Raw genomic sequence first — 14,427 nt, forward strand, 5'->3', positions numbered from 1 at the left:
AACTGGAATCAAAAGGAGAGATGAAACTCTGGGGAACGCAACACAGGACCCATAGTGTGACAAAAGAACATTGCTTAAGCTGCAATCTGAGCCCTCCCTGGCTTCCTCAAAACCAGAAGAGAACGATCTTCTGCAGGTACTCCCTCCTCTCTATCCCAGTGAGTATTTGGCACAACAGCCAATGCCAATACGTTCCTTCTGCAAATGTCGCTGTTTCTGTGAAACCTTTCCAGATGACTCGTGACTAAAGCAATTTCTACTCCCTCATTCCTCAAACCCTTCCCACACAAAAGCCTTCACAGATCAGATGGTAAGAAAGAGGGAATTCTACGGCCACAGCAATAAAGCGCGCAGAAAGCCCATCTGTTGCAGACAGAGGAGTGAGCTGTACTTAACCAACACTGCTTCAGCGCACGCTTACAGTAAGGCACACCTACCTTGCGCTGGCCACGCACGAAGCTCGTGACGCAGCTCCAGACTGCTCTCCTGGGGCCCAGCTTCATTTCACGGCCACTCACGCTCTGCTGCTGGACATTCTGCAATGGAAAAGCCACCGGATGCAAATCCCATCCCTCGCAGATGGCATCAGACCTCCGCTCTCATGGCAGTCACCACCGCCCTGCCCTGGGCAGCGCTTCCACTGCCCTTGCTCCTGCCACAAGACACCAACGTGTGCTTCTAACGCGGCTCCACCATGGGATCCTGTATGCAACAGAAAAACACACGGAGGCTGCCAGTCACTGCAACACGCGCGCTGTGAAACCCCTGGCACTGCTGAGTCCCAAGAGAAGATGAGAAAAGCGTTTGCCTGCCATGGACGGGCTGTGGTGGGATTGAATCCTGCCTTCGAATCGGGACACCCCCAGGGAGAGCCTCCTGGGGACCCAAAGACTTACGGCAGCGCCAACACAGCAGGCAGAAACGCGACGTGCTCCTGACTGCCCGCACTGTTCAAAGCTCCCTCCCTCTCCCTCTCCCTCCCTCCGCCCTATGAAGGCAGCCCTTCAAAGCAACCAACACTTGAAAAAAAAAACTTAGACTCAGTTAACCTGGACAGTGTTACCCAGGGTTGTGAGAACAGCTTAATGATATCTGAGAACCGGTCAACTCGTGAGCCTGAGACCTGGGATCCTCCATCCTAGGGTGGAACTTTACTGGAGCATGTGGATGCCACAGCAACAAAAGGGCTGTGTATAATAGACTGAGAGTTTGCTGAGTTTCTTGGTTTACAGAAAGCAGAAATAACTCAGAAATTACAGCTGGACTTTGAACCTTTAGGACTGCCAAGAAAGAAGCCATCTGCTAAACCCCTGAGCTGCAAACTGTCAAGGAACTCCATACGTTCCCAGGAATGACAGGAGGGTGCTGACCATGGATACACAGCTACGGACTGATGGTAAACCTCAAACAGCTTGAAGTGAGTAAGGGATGGCCAGGGTGCCTGAGGGCAGTGGCTGCACTAGTGCTCAATATTCAAGAAGCCCATAAATCTACACTGGGCCAAAGGATACCAGTTTTAATATCTCATACATTGTTTACCGTATTGGTGACAAAAAGGGGGACATCGGTTCATTGGTTCTCACCCCAAAGATTCCTGAAATACCAGGCCATCCTGGTAGAGTAGGGTGATGTAGAAATAATTGTGACTAATATTGTCAACCCAGTATCTTTCCTTAGTGGAACTCCCGGAGAACCAGGATTACACGACTGCTTTGAAACAACTGAAGCTGCACATTCCAGCCGGTCAGTCGAACTTGAAGGACGAACCCTTAGAAGATGAAGAAGACGCCTGGTTTACCAGCAGCCGCAGTTTTATGAGACAAGGAGACTGTAAGGCAGGACATGCAGTAACTGCTACTGACCAGGTGACCGAAGCACAACCACCAGCTGTGGGGACTTCCCCTCAGAAGCATGAAATAACTGCCTTGACAAGAGCTTTAATCATATGGACAGATGCTAAATATGCGTTTGGGTGCCACACGCTCATAGTACCATCTGAAAAGAGCAAGGATTGCTCACACACAAGGAAAACAGCCTGATGTAAATCTATCAATGGCTATTATATGTTGTAAAGGACATCAGAAATGTAACACTGTACAGGAAACAGAAAATAAGCTGATAGATCAGGTGGCAGAACAGGCAGTTGAAGAGGGCTTCAATTCCAGACGGTAAACTTAAAATCTCTGAAGCCAAGTCAAAACCTGTAAAATACTCTAAAGAGGACAGGAGTCCAATTAATAATTTAGAAAGGAAGAGAGCAAGCTGACAGATGGGTGCATGCCCAAATGGACACACTGTTATGCCCTTTAGTATTTTATGGAAACCGGTTATAAGGGAAGATAAGAGAATATATTGGGCAAACCAACACTACAAAGTACAGTCCCAGTGCCAGGAACAGGGCACAAGTGGGCCTCACGGGAAAGGGCCTTCCAGGGCAACAGTGGCAAACTGATTTCACAGAACTCCCAAGAAAAGGGGGGGTATCGCTGTATGAAAAGTTCTGTAACCTTAGAAACAATTGAGGATGCTGCTGCAGGTGCCTGATGGACAATCCAAGAGGAGGTATCCTGTTTATCCAAAGTTGCATGGCAACATGGAGTAGGCAGGGATAACACCGATTGGGGAATAGTTTTCTCTGAACCTTGGGATAAACTTACTAGTTGCCAAATTTAGGATGACTAAAACAGTTTTTCTTAGTCTGCATCACCTTGCTACTCTTGGTGTGTTTTACTTGTGTTGTTATAAGATGCTTTTTGTGTCTGTGCCAGGATACCAGAAGGGAATATGGGGTTTGGAAGAGACGTGAGCTGAGACAAAAGGTAGAGAGTGGAGCCTATTTTGAGACCCATTAAGAATCTAGCAGGTAAAAGCCTGCTAGATTAATGAAAAGGGGGGAATTGAAGAGTGAGCAAAGCCCCAGAATGGAGGCAAGGTAACACTCTGCTATAGAAAGGGAAAGGAGAACTTCACAGAAACCAAGACAAAGGGTAACTGCAGATAGTTTACATTTAAAAGTGCAGGGATAGGGGGAATTACAGACACTTAGTCAAAATAAAACCAGAGAAGAGGGCACTAAAGATAAGAAGAAATTGTCCGGAGACCTCTGACAAGAAGAAGGATTAGATACCCCCGGGCAAGATGATGCTGACATGGGAGAACAATAACAGCAAATAACACCAAGAAGAAAACAGAAGAAGAATTTCACCCCAAAACAACGGCAAGGGTCACGGGGAATGGGGTCAGGGGGAATGAGGGAATGGGGTTGTGAGGAATGGGGCCATAGGGAATGCAATGAATATGTAATCAAACTGAGGAGGAGACTATTGATTATGTATTAGCTTAACCTATATCTGTAACACACTTTTCTCCTTACGCTGTGCAGGTTTGGAGGAGCTATCCCCCTTGCACCCGGCGCTGCGCAACGCTGGAATAAACATACCTGCTTTACAACCCATCTCTGCATTATAGAGTTTGATTCCGCAAGTCAACCCAAAGACTTACGGCAGCGCCAACACAGCAGGCAGAAACGCGACGTGCTCCTGACTGCCCGCACTGTTCAAAGCTCCCTCCCTCTCCCTCTCCCTCCGTCCGCCCTATTACGGCAGCCCTTCAAAGCAACCAACACAACCACGCCAAACCGCAGCCCGGACTCGTCCCGCTCACTGCAATCCAGACCCACTCCATCCGTACAAACCTTCATCCACGCCCACTGCCCCAGCCCAACACGGCACCGAGGCGTGCGGATCCATCGGCACCAATTCCAGCGGGGAGTCCTCATTCACAGCCCCGGAACAACAACGCACACCGACACGGCCGGGGCCGGCTCAGGCTCTGCCTCCAGGCTTTTGGCTCCACTTCGGGTGCGGCCCGCAGCGCCATGTTGGGGCCTTGGGGGCGGCTGTTGGCGGCCCTCAGCCCACAAACCTCTTCCGCTACCCCGGCGCTCCGCTCCGCTCCCTCCGCCGTTCCCCCCCCTCCGCCCCACGCCACCAGCTGAGGCCGCTTGTCATGGTTTTGTAATTTTGTAATTTTGCTATCAGTATTCCACATCATAACATCATGTCAAGTATGGATACTTCTGTTGAATGTGCAGTCCACAGAAGAAGACTACATATCCCAGAGAACAACAGGAGTAACAATAAGTCACGGGACCAGGACTCTATATAATCTCGTTCCCAGGCTGGAGTGCCCTCCTTCTTCTCTCGAACTTCTCGGAGAGTGGGAAGCGTTCCAGCCGTGTCGCCTAGAGTTCACAGTAGGCCTCTCGGTTTTCGGAGACTCTCTCTCTCTGTTTCGTTCGATTTGTTAGCCTTAATTATATTATATTGTGTTATCTTGTATTTCGATATCATATTTAGTAAAATAAGTTTTTCCTCCTTAGATTGTCGCTGTTTTATCCCACTCCCCTTTTCCCCCTCCTTTCCGGGCCCCGGGGGGGGGGCGTGGGGTGGCTTCCCCTGTCACGGGCATAGGTAAATCTAACTAACCCGTGACAGATTTTTGGTGGAGAATGCGGGCATAGAGCTTTTTAGCTTTTAGAACAACTCTCTCTTTGCTCTTAAAGAGCTTCGTTACGGGAGTGTTGGGAGTGTTATCTTTCCGTAGCTGCTCACGGAGAACGTGACCTTGAAATACCAGACAAATTGTCAACATTAAGGGCTGCTGTACATTCTCAGCACTGCTATCTAACTTTTGTGTAGAAAACAAAGGGATTTCTTTCTCCCTTAGAGCAAAGCTAGCTAGCTCTGACTTTTACAGAGCCTGCCAGCTATGAATCCACTCTTCATCCCAGTTGCTCTGTTTAAGGGATTGAAAGCAATTATGATCTTCTTAAAGTATTGGTCAACTATTAACACCATAATTTGGTGTTGTGGAATTGTGCAGATATATAGCCTAATAAGGTGGATACTGATGGAGACACCTGCCTGGTACTTTTATGAGATGTGGTATGGTCAGAATTTTGGCACCTACATCCCAGACGGAATTGTGAATCTTACAAACACTTGCATCCCAGATGGAACAGGCAATTTTACAAATACTTGCATCCCAGATGGAACAGGCAATTTTACAAACACCACCATGTTTAATTCATTGTACAGGCTAAATAAACCCTTTTTATTTAGGTTGTACTCTCAGATTTCCACACGCTTTTCAATAACTGAGATAGGGTTCATACTTGCATTCATGTTATCACTATCAATGCATGCATATATGTTCCTATGCATTCGTTCTATGCGGAAGTCTCCTCCAGAACCAGAGAATGATGACTGGCAGGGAATATGGAAAGGTTTAGGAAAAGTCTTAGAAGCATGGGGACCCGCAGTGTCATGGGATTTCACTCTTGAACACCTAAGGGACCCTAAGAAATTAAGTGAGTATTTGGGTCAGAAATCTAAGGAGGTAAACCTTATGTGGGGTTTGGCTTATGCATACCGTGCTTTGTATCATACTATTCTGGAGAGAGAGAGTTTCCGATCTGAGATTCAAGCCCAAGTTAATTCTGATCAGTCACAGGAGGCATCAGTAGCAATATCAGTTGCCCCTGTGGAAGGCAAGAAATGGAAACGGGTGTCCATGCGTCTAGAACGAAAAGAAGGAGAAGCACAGGGGGGGGCTGCAGAAGACCCAGGTGCCGGGCATGGAGCAGTACCGAAAAAAGCAAAGGCAAAAACCAAGAGGCATGAAGAAGAGACTGATGATGAGGAGGAAATCACCTACTGTCGACCTCTGAAGCTGACTGAAATCCAAGGCTCAAGAAAGGAGTTCACACGGCGTCAAGATGAAGGTATCCTTGCTTGGTTGCTTCGCTGCTGGGACAACGGGGCCAACAGCTTGTCTCTAGATGGTAATGAAGCTCGCCAACTAGGAAGCATTGCCCAAGATGCAGGTATCGACAGAGGGATTAGCAGATGTTCGGATGGAGCTGCCACTCTCTGGTTGCGGCTGTTAGAAGCCGTGAGAGAAAGGTACCCCTATAAGGATGCTTTGAAGCCTAAATTTGATAGTTGGAATACCGTCCAAAAAGGCATTCAGCGCCTGAGGGAATTGGCCATGGCGAAAATGTTGTACAGCCCTGATCCAAGCGAACTTGACCCTGAGAGAGTGAGGGCCGATCCTGACATGTGGCAGAAAATCACAAGTACAGCACCAGAGAGAATTGCACAGTCATTGGTATCAGGATCTAAAGGATTCGTGGACAGATGGCCCCGAGTTGTTGAGCTGATTATAATGCTTCAAACCACCGATCAGCAGCTCCCCCAACTGCATGCCGCAGTTTCTGCCATCTCACGGCTAGAAAACCGAGTAGATGAAATGTGCAAGAAATTGTTTCCATCAACTAATTGTAATGATCCCGTAATAGTATCAGAAACAACTGATGAAGGTCAATCCTCGTACGGGCCACCAGGTCTAATGAAGGATCTGATCAAACTAGTCCAGTCCTACTCCCCACCTGCATCATCAAAAGTCTCAGCTGTTAAACGCACACGCTTCCCAGCTCGAGCAAAGAACAACAGTACGATTGCACCGCGTGTTTCCATGTGGCGCTACCTACGTGACCGTGGAGAAGACATGAGGAAGTGGCATGATCAGCCCACTTCTGCACTACGAGCACGGGTGAAAGAACTACTAGACATACCAACCACCAGTGGAGTTGCTCCAGTCATCACAGGTAACCAATAGAGGGGCCCTGCCCTCAGTCAGGGGAGGGAAAGGGATAATAGAGTTTATTGGACTGTGTGGATTCGATGGCCTGGCACATCAGAACCACAGGAATATAAGGCGCTGGTGGATACCGGTGCACAGTGTACCCTAATGCCCTCCAGTCATGAAGGGACAGAATCAATCCATATTTCTGGAGTGACTGGGGGCTCTCAAGAATTGACTGTGCTGGAGGCTGAAATAAGCCTCACTGGCAAAAACTGGCAAAAACATCCTATTGTGACTGGCCCAGGGGCTCCATGTATACTGGGTATTGATTACCTCAGAAGGGGGCATTTCAAGGATCCTAAGGGGTATCGATGGGCCTTTGGGATAGCTGCTGTAGACATGGACAGCATTAAGCAGCTGTCTGTTTTGCCTGGCCTGTCAGAGGACCCGTCTGTTGTGGGGCTGCTACGAGTAAAAGAGCAGCAGGTACCGATTGCTACAAAGACAGTGCACAGACGGCAGTATCGCACCAACAGGGATTCCTTGCTCCCCATTCATGATTTGATTCGCCAGTTGGAGAATCAGGGAGTGATCAGTAAAACTCACTCACCTTTTAACAGTCCCATATGGCCAGTGCGTAAAGCCAGTGGAGAATGGAGGCTGACAGTAGACTACCGTGGCCTGAATGAGGTCACACCCCCATTGAGCGCTGCTGTGCCGGACATGTTGGAACTCCAGTACGAGCTGGAGTCAAAAGCAGCCAAATGGTATGCCACCATTGACATTGCCAATGCCTTCTTTTCTATTCCTTTGGCCGCAGAATGCAAGCCACAGTTTGCCTTCACCTGGAGGGGCATTCAGTATACTTGGAACCGTTTGCCCCAGGGGTGGAAACACAGCCCAACCATTTGCCATGGGTTGGTCCAAACTGTACTGGAACAGGGTGGTGCTCCTGAACACCTGCAGTACATTGATGACATTGTTGTGTGGGGCGATACAGCAGAAGAAGTTTTCACGAAAGGAGAGCAGATAATCCGGATTCTTCTACAAGCTGGCTTTGCTATTAAGAGAAGCAAAGTAAAAGGACCTGCCCAGGAAATTCAGTTCTTAGGTATAAAGTGGCAGGATGGACGTCGTCACATCCCAGCAGATGTGATCGACAAAATCACTGCCATGTCTCCACCAACTAGCAAGAAAGAGACACAATCTTTCCTGGGTGCAGTGGGCTTTTGGAGGATGCACATTCCAAACTACAGCCTCATTGTAAGCCCCCTTTATCAGGTAACGCGGAAGAAGAATGATTTTGCATGGGGCCCTGAGCAGCAGCAGGCTTTTGAACAGATTAAACAAGAGATAGCCCGTGCTGTAGCCCTGGGGCCAGTACGGACTGGACAGGATGTAAAGAACATCCTCTATACTGCTGCTGGAGAGAAAGGCCCCACTTGGAGTTTGTGGCAAAGAGCCTCAGGAGAGACCCGAGGCCGACCCCTGGGATTCTGGAGTCGATCATATAAGGGGTCTGAAGAGTGCTACACTCCAACTGAGAAGGAGATCTTAGCCGCGTATGAGGGGGTTCGGGCTGCTTCCGAAGTAGTCGGGACTGAAACACAGCTCCTTTTGGCACCTCGACTGCCAGTGCTGAACTGGATGTTCAAAGGACAGGTTCCCTCCACCCATCATGCTACCGATGTCACCTGGAGCAAGTGGATTACGCTGATTACACAGCGAGCGCGAATGGGAAACCTCAATCGTCCAGGAATCCTAGAGGTAATCATGGACTGGCCTGAAGATAAAAAGTTTGGAACATCACCAGCAGAAGAGGTATCACGTGCTAAAGAGGCCCCACCATACAACGAATTACCAGAAAATGAAAAGAAATATGCCCTATTCACTGACGGATCATGTCGCATTGTAGGGAAGCATCGCAAATGGAAAGCTGCTGTGTGGAGCCCCACACGACAGGTTGCAGAGGCCACTGAAGGTAAGGGAGAATCAAGTCAGTTTGCAGAGGTAAAAGCTGTCCAGCTGGCCTTAGATGTTGCTGAACGGGAGAGGTGGCCAATGCTGTATCTTTATACTGACTCATGGATGGTGGCAAATGCCTTATGGGGGTGGTTACAGCGGTGGGAACAAAATAACTGGCAACGGAGGGGAAAATCTGTTTGGGCCGCTGAACTATGGAAGGACATTGCTTCCCGAACAAAGAATATGGTTGTAAAGGTGCGTCATGTGGATGCACATGTGCCCAAAAGTCGGGCTACTGAAGAACAACAAAACAACCATCAGGTAGATAAAGCTGCTAGAATTGAGGTGGCTCAAATCGACTTGGATTGGCAGAATAAGGGCGAATTATTTCTAGCTCGATGGGCTCATGAGACCTCAGGCCATCAAGGAAGAGACGCAACATATAAGTGGGCCAGAGACCGAGGGGTGGACTTAACCATGGACGCTATTGCGCAGATTATTCATGATTGTGAAACATGTGCCATAATTAAACAAGCCAGAAGGATGAAACCTCTCTGGGAGGAAGGGCGATGGCAAAAGTATAAATATGGGGAGGCGTGGCAGGTTGATTATATCACCTTGCCACGATCTCGCAGTGGTAAGTGTTATGTACTCACTATGGTAGAGGCAACCACTGGGTGGCTTGAAACATACGCAGTACCCCATGCAACTGCTCGAAACACCATATTAGGTCTTGAGAAACAAGTCCTGTGGCGACATGGCACCCCAGAAAGAATTGAATCTGATAATGGGACACATTTTAAAAATTCCCTTATAAATACTTGGGCCAAAGATCATGGCATTGAGTGGATTTATCATATTCCCTACCATGCACCAGCTTCTGGTAAAATTGAACGATATAATGGGTTGTTGAAAACTATGTTGAAAGCAATGGGTGGTGGAACATTTAAGCACTGGGAGAAGAATCTGGCAGAAGCCACTTGGTTGGTCAATACTAGAGGATCTGTCAATCGTGATGGTCCTAGCCAATCTAGCCCCCTACACACTGTAGAAGGAGATAAGGTCCCTGTTATACATGTAAAGAACATGTTGGGAAAAAGCTGTTTGGGTCCTTCCAGCTTCTGGAAAGGGCAAACCTATCCGTGGAACTGTCTTCGCCCAGGGACCTGGGTGCACTTGGTGGGTAATGCAGAAGGATGGGGATGTTCAATGTGTGCCACAAGGGAATTTGATGTTGGGGGAGTGCAGTCAATAATTTTATGTATCTATCTATATATATATATATGTTTGCATGTGTAGTGTATTTTAGTTATTATAGTTGTACATTTAGTTATGTTACATGCAATTCTACTATTTAGCTATCACAATTTTACATACGTGTATATATATGTATATATATGTATATATTAACCATGATGTAATAATGTAGAATAAGGGGTGGAATGTCATGGTTTTGTAATTTTGTAATTTTGCTATCAGTATTCCACATCATAACATCATGTCAAGTATGGATACTTCTGTTGAATGTGCAGTCCACAGAAGAAGACTACATATCCCAGAGAACAACAGGAGTAACAATAAGTCACGGGACCAGGACTCTATATAATCTCGTTCCCAGGCTGGAGTGCCCTCCTTCTTCTCTCGAACTTCTCGGAGAGTGGGAAGCGTTCCAGCCGTGTCGCCTAGAGTTCACAGTAGGCCTCTCGGTTTTCGGAGACTCTCTCTCTCTGTTTCGTTCGATTTGTTAGCCTTAATTATATTATATTGTGTTATCTTGTATTTCGATATCATATTTAGTAAAATAAGTTTTTCCTCCTTAGATTGTCGCTGTTTTATCCCACTCCCCTTTTCCCCCTCCTTTCCGGGCCCCGGGGGGGGGGCGTGGGGTGGCTTCCCCTGTCACGGGCATAGGTAAATCTAACTAACCCGTGACACCGCTCCGGTTTCCACTCCCCCTTCCCCCCATTATCCGCAATGGGTCCGTGCCGTAACCCGCTCCCCCTGGGAAACGCGATCCGCTTCACTGGCGTTCTGCCCTTGCTTTGGTTCCTACGGCCTACAGAGCCGGAGGAAGGCGATCCCGGGGAGGGAGAGGGGTGGGGACGTGTCAGCTGTGTCTCCACGGAGGGCTGTGTCCCCCCCCCCTACAGGTGGAGCTGCTGCTGCTGCTGCTCGAGTACCCCCGTGAAGCATGCGGGGTCCCGGGGTGGTCCCGGCGGTATACGAGGCTCTACTGGAGCTGCTGACTCTGCCCCACAACCCTCCGGGTCACCCCCGGGCTCTGCTCCTTCTGGCCACCGTCACCGTCCTATTGGCCACCGGCACGGGGGGGTCCGTGGGTGTCGTTGCCCCCTTTGTGACCCTCCTGCTGCAGGAAGCCGAGGGGGTGAAGCAGGGGGGGGCCCGGAGGCAGCAGCTGAGTGTCTGCGGGAGCTGCTGAGGGGCCGGGGGACCACCCCAGGATGTTGCTTTGTGGGGCTCGGAGGTCCCTGCTGGGTCGCTTGGCTGTAGCCTCTGCCATTCAGCCCCTGGTGCTGCTGCTGGTGGAAGGTGAGAAGCTTTGGGGGGGGATGAATCTTGGGGGGGGGGAGGGCTCTGCATTGGTACTGGGGAGGGTCTGGGGGCTGAATTTGGGTGATGGAATCCCAGGGATCATCACGTTGGTACTGGAAGGGATCAAGGGATCCATTGGAATCCCATTATGGGGGTGGGGGGGAATCCAGGGGATCTTTGTATGGATGGAGGATCTCACCCCCCATCTCTTTTCTTTCTCATCAGATCCTGTTGAATCCTGCCGTGCTGATGGACCAGATCCTGGAGCTTCTCCTATGTCTGCAGGTGACTCCTTCCACAACCTGCTGCCAGATCCCGGCCTCACACTGTGATCCACTGGGTCCCAACAGCCCTGGGCAGCCTCGTGTCACCGTGGGGCTGAGCTCCTCTGGATCCCAGTGCACCCCTTACCCTTCTAATGCACCTCCCTGCCATGCAGCCCTTACAGACCCCAGGGGTCCTGGTGTTGTCACATCACTGGATGCTGGGGATCCGCTCCGCATCGCACTGCTGGATCCCAAAGGACCCCCTGGCAAAGCAGTGCTGGATCCCAAGGATCCCCTTGGCACAGCACTGTGGGATCCAGACCCCAAGGATCCCCCCCATGGCACAACTTCCAGGGTTCCCAATGATGGAGCACCTCAGGATCCCAGGGGGGACCCCTGTAGCAGCCCCTCGGTGGATCCCCTCCCCCCACTTCCACGCCACCTCCTTGCTAACTCCTTCCTCCTGACTCCGCAGCCCAGGCCCAGCTGCTGTGGGTGCTGAGGGACTCCGAGAAGCCCCCCCCGAGCTCTTCCCCTATTCTAACCCAACTGCTGCCCTCTGCAGAGTTGGCATTGCTCCATGCTGCTCTCTGGGGGTCCCAGGGGGGTCTTTGCCCCATCCCTGCGTCCTTCCAACACCACTTGGCTTCCTTAGCCCAGCACCCAGCTCTGCCCCCCTCCCTGCGCCTCTTCTTCCTCCTCTGCCTCGGGACCCCCCCCTCGCCCCCCTCACCCCCCCATTTGGCCGCCAGCCTCTTCCCCATGTTCTCCGAACCCCCCCGAGCTTCTCCTGTCCCCCTTAGGGCTGGCAGCCGCTGCTTGTTCTGGGGGAGGGGATGAAGGGCAGTGGGGCAGTTGTTGGCTCCGGGCTTTGGTGGTGGGGTTGGCAGCTTGGGGGGGTCCTCCCGGTGTTTTCTGCCGGGCTCTGGTGGCCTTATCTAAACACTTGGGGGGCAGCGGGACCCCCCATCGAGTTGGTTACAGCCGCCACCTCTTTGCTGCTGCGCTGTCCCCATTTCGCACCCCAGATCTTAGAGGCCGCGGGGGGGTTCGGGGGGTTGGGGGAGGCTCTGGGCGCCGCTTTGAGGCAGGGGGTGCTGAGCACTGCCTCCCCCCTGCTGCCCCACGGAGCTCCTCCGTTAAACCCACACAGCGTCGGGGGGGGCGACATCGACGTCGGCAACCGGGCTGCGCTTCACGCCGCTTTAACGACCGCTTTGGGTCCCCCCAAGCTGGGCACCGTGTTGGCCGCCCCCCCGCTCCGCCTTCCCCCACCTCGGGTAAGCACGGAAGGGGGGGGTCGGCTCTCAGCCTCTGCTCTGTCCCCCCTCCTTTCTGCCTCCATCACCTCCCCGACCCCCCCCCCCCTGCCGCTCCGCCCCCTTTCGGTGCCCCCGGGATCCCAGTGGTTACAGGAGGGCTTTGGCACGATGGGGAGCCCCGGGGGGGGGGTTACTGCTTTGCCTCCGTTTGGAGCTCGACGACGCGACCCCCCCTCATCGCCTCCACGTCCTGCCGCTGCTGCTGCAGGTGGGGGGGGGCTCAGGGCCGCTTGGTGCGGTTGGGGTCGGGGGGAGCAGAATTAAGGCTCACCCTGCACCCCTCTCGCTCCCCCCCCCCACCCCCCCCCCGTCCTCCCGGTCAATGCCCTCCCTGATAGCAACCCCAGTGATACCCCAACAACGCTCCTAACATCGCTCCCCAACATTACTCCAACGTTATCCCAACAGCATCACACCAGTGTCACCCCAACACAGCCCCAATGTCACCCCAATACCACCCCAATGTCACCCCAATGTCATCCCTACGTCACCCCAATGTCACCCCAACAGCATCACTCCCGACATCACCCCAGTGTCCTCCCAATGACTGACCCCCAGCTCACCACAGCCTCCCTTTGTGAATTATAGGGAGCAATAAGACCCTCACTACCCCATAGCAGATCAATCCATGCCCCCACTTGGTGTTGTCTGATGGCTGTTTGCTGGCTGGCTCTTGCTCCATTCAACCACCACTGTCTGGGCCCATCCTCCAGTCAGTTCCTCACCCAGCACAGAGTGCACCAATGCATGCCAATGACCCCAAATGATCCGAAATCCCCCCAAGTGACCCTAAAATGACCGTAAAATGATTCCATAAGTGCCCCCAAATGGGCTGCAGCTTCCGCAGGAGAAACCCATGGCGGATGGTGTGGAAGGCTTTGCTGAAGTCAGTGCAGACCAACAGACACCAACAGCCTCAGCTGTCACCTCCCCCAGCACTCATGGATGGATCCCATCCGGCCCCATGGACTCGTGGTGCTCCAGGTGGAACAGCAGGACTCTGTTTCCTCTTGAATCGTGGGGGTTTGCTCTGCTCCCCATCCCAGACAGCCAAGTCAGAGAGCAGAGAACCCATCAAGAGCCTTTTTGTCCCCCATTTTCCCTTCACATCCCTTACCCACTGCAGCCTTCGCTTCCCTGAAGCTGCTCTCCCCATACACTGCTGGAAGGAGCCTTAAAGCCACAACTACCAGCCCTGGGGCTCAGGGTTTGGTGACAGGGATGCCTCATTGGGCATTGGGGTGCATCTAAAAGGGCTTCAATCTTCGGTCCTTGGGTTCAGGCCTTTGAGAGGGGTTCACCCTTTGATTCCTTGGGGTTATACACTTTTCTGACCCATTTGGCATCAGGGTTCTGCTTTTAGTTGCCCTTTCTCCCCCGTTTTCCATCTCTATCCCCCTCCAGGGCTCCATAGCAGAGACACTTTGCTGCAGCCTTCATATATAAACTTCATATATAATCTTCATGTATGAACTTCATATAAAAGCAGAAGAGAAGCATGCAGACCAAGCAGCATCTGAGTGCAGAATGGATGCTGCCCATCCCATCTCTCTTCCTATCTATGTCTGCTCTCACTCTGTGCTTTTCAAGGGGGGAATCTTTCCCCATCTCCAAAGCAAAGGGTCCCAAACTCCAAAGTGAGGGGAATAATAGATATGGATTTTATTGAGGGC

The sequence above is a fragment of the Coturnix japonica genome, chromosome W (genome assembly GCF_054131305.1).
Source record: "Coturnix japonica strain WE chromosome W, WE-NBRP24, whole genome shotgun sequence".
In the NCBI taxonomy this organism is placed as follows: Eukaryota; Metazoa; Chordata; class Aves; order Galliformes; family Phasianidae; genus Coturnix; species Coturnix japonica.